The sequence below is a fragment of the Pinus tabuliformis genome, chromosome 2_1, assembly GCF_031772625.1.
Source record: "Pinus tabuliformis cultivar Carrire ecotype Pingquan chromosome 2_1, CPIR1, whole genome shotgun sequence".
Lineage (NCBI taxonomy): Eukaryota > Viridiplantae > Streptophyta > Pinopsida > Pinales > Pinaceae > Pinus > Pinus tabuliformis.
In genome coordinates, this window is record NC_142299.1 from 293,713,384 (window position 1) to 293,716,803 (window position 3,420).

Genomic DNA, 3,420 nt, shown 5'->3' on the forward strand with positions numbered 1-3,420 from the left:
GGAATGTCCTCTTTCCTTTTAGAGAGATCTTACTCTATGGACTTGACTGAGGAAACTCCTTTGGAGCTAGAAACTCCTCCTATGGTGGTATGCTCAACTCTCACTCTAGAGAGATCCTCACGACTTTCTCCTCATCAAATCTCACATATCTCCTCATAACAATCATCTTGAGTGAGGGCATGTACATCAGGTAAGTATGATGTATCTCTAAATATCCTACAAAGATCCTCCTCTTTGCAGTGGGCTCAAACTTTTACCTGCTAGCTTTTGAGACCTAACAATAGACTATCGATAAAAAAATATGAAAGTGGGAGAATATGGATTCCTCACATTGAAAGCATATTCATGTTTTTTCCTGTGGAAAAAGTTGTAATTTTATTCATAAGACAAAATTACATTTTGTAGATGCTAAAAACATATGCATATGATCTTTTTCTGTTTTCACAAAAACAAAAAGAATAAAAAAATAAAATACTACTCTTTTCTCCCTTTCTTTTTCTGCACCTTTTGCCAACCTCCAGTGTTGCGGGTGGTTGTTACAATGGATAGTTGGTAATTTGTATTTATGGGAGATTCTTTCTCGGAATCAAATCTTTATGAACCATGAGTTCGCTTGTTGCTAGATATTTCCATTCGTGTTGGCTGAGTTTCTTGTTACTGCAGAGGGTTACTGGGAGCTTCCTTTTCCTTTAGTGTGTTGTTCTGGACTTTTTGATTTTCCATTTCTGCTTTATATTTTGTTGCCTCTACTGTGTCTTCTTCTTCATCGAAAGGGGTTGTATATTTCCATCCTTTTGGCTTTCTCTATTGCTTCTTGCTCCATTTTGGGATTTGTTTTGCTTGTGGGTAGGCACTATGAAGGTGGCCTGTTTGTAGGCATCCATGACATCAAAATGCTTTATTTTCAATCTAAAGGTTGTATCCATTGTGTATTGTTGAAATTTAGTGTTATGCTTTCTGGTAATCCTTGGCTAAGGTCTACTTCAACACATATTCTGGCAAAAGTGAATATTCCCCTTGTGAGTCTGTCCTTATCAATCTTAAGGAACTTCCCCAGAGTGTTCCCTATGGCAATTAAAACATTATGATGCCAGAAGTGTAATGGGAGGTTGTGTAGCCTGACCCAAACTGACATCTTTGATACCACCATTGTGTTGGCATCAAAATCTGGAAACTAAGGAGTCATGAAGAGCCGTGCGTTGCCCCAGAACCATGGTCCCTTATTGAGGATGTATTCCATTTTCTGTTCTGTTTTGAAACTAACTATAAAAAACCCCTTGGTCCATAAGTATATTTCACAATTGGGTGACCATGTATCATATATCCATTGGTACAAAACATCATATTTGGGCCAAAATCCATTAAATATGGATATAATTGATTTTGAGTAGAGATCTGAGTACAAGTCCTTTACCTCAGGCATTGCAATGTCGAGAGCAGGATTCTTAGTTTTTTGTTCTACATTGTAGGGCCCGGGAAGCTCAGGCATTGTTGCTGGTTTGGTTTGCACTTTTTCCTTGCCTTTGACTACATCCTTGAAGGAGCCTGTGCTCCTAGAACTAGTTCTAGAGCATCCACCCTGCAGACGGAGATTGATGATGATGGTTGAGTCTGTGGTTATATTATAATCTTGAAGGGTGTAGTTATCTTTTAAACTATGACCCACATAGATTAGATTTTTCCTATTAGCTGGTATACCAAGGTGGTTCTATATTTTATACCTTAGGTCCTGGGTCCTGCTCCCCTTCCAAATCCTCCAGCAAAAATGCTTGCCTTCCAACGTTTTGATGAAAATTTGTATGAGATCCGCCTCGGTAGGGTGTAGATCTGTCTGAGAAAGGGCTCGATCTGTTGCCCAGGTATCCAAATTTGACGGATCAAGGCATGTCATGGCTCTTTCTGGTTCTTGCATCTCCAGATCTGGGCTATCTAATGGACTTTCTAGCATTGCGATGTTCAATATTTTGTCGTTCTGTATTAAGGGGCTGTCGTCTATCAAGTTTGCCCACATTGCTTTGCCGTGCACCTCCCAGTTCCTTCTTGTCATCGAGCTATGGGAACCCTCGGATCTGAGAATATTTATTTAGATCTGACCATTTCATGGGACATTATGCTACATAGATTCCTGATTGAGGGGGGTTTAACCATATCGGAGCCCAAGTAGTTGCAGTGTGCACCAGATCTAGGGTATGATTTCGAATCCCCCGGAAGTTGACCAGATCTGACATCCCCTAGATATTTGCCTCTCGGATTAAGGCCACCCCAGCATTTTCCATGTGGTCAGAAAGCTCAATGGCACGAATGATGGTAACTCCATCATTCACCAACTTCGACATTCCAAACTTGTCCAATACAACATTCCGCACTCTGCGCCCCAGTGTATCACCCATGACACCTGCCAATTTATCAATGCCCCTCTGCACCGCTACATGTGAAGCCTGATCAATCAATATATCCTTAGCTGACACCCTCACCAAGACCTTGCTGCTACTCCTCGCTCAATGTTTCTCTCTAAATTGACGAGGAGCTTTTAGTCTTTGACAAAATGCTTTCTTTTTGCTCCTCGGACCATCTGGTTGAGCTGTGGGCTGTAACAGGTTCAGTGCCCCCACGAAGGTGAAAGCTGCATCGGTTGCCATGCTTAAGAAGTGACTCTGAAAGCATATTCATGTTAATTTGGAAGCTCAATGATAAATTCCAATCATGTGATTAGATTCCTCTTTTCGATAAGACCAATTTTGACTTTTGAAACAATTGATTTGGACAAGGGAAAGTGTAGCTTTGAATTGAATCCCACATGTGCACAAAAGGATAGGTTGACCCAAAAGATATATTGGACACCCTCGGAGGGCTATAAATATAATTCAAGTGTCCCTCATTTAGACATCATCATTATCATTCGTCTTTGTTTTGTTTGGCTCGCACAGGGCTAAGATGGTTCATAGAGATTGAGGTCTGAAATTGCAGGGTCCAAAGCTTGAACATGAGATCTAGCGTTTTGGTTCCTATCCATGGGGATGACATAGGAAATTTTAGTTGCAAATGTAGGCATGTGGGATAACGAGTGTGATTGGAGGTTTTCAATCGCACTCATGTACACTCTGTGTGTGCAGTTGGAAACTAGTGTTTGATTTTTCAATTTACCACAATTAACTACAAATTCGGTAGTTGACCACACATAATGACAGTTGACGTAGGCTTCTGAATCAGAGTTTTGATTATTACCATTGTAGGGTTCATCTCTGGATGTTTATTATCTTATTTTTTTGGATAGTTTTTGGTTGAAGATATGGATCATTGTACTATCTCTTTGATGAAAATTTTATTACAATCTAATAAGAAGAATAATTTGAAATGGTTTTCCCCATAGTGGGTTTTGCCCTCATATTTGAGAAACCCCAGTGTATCTATGTGTGAATT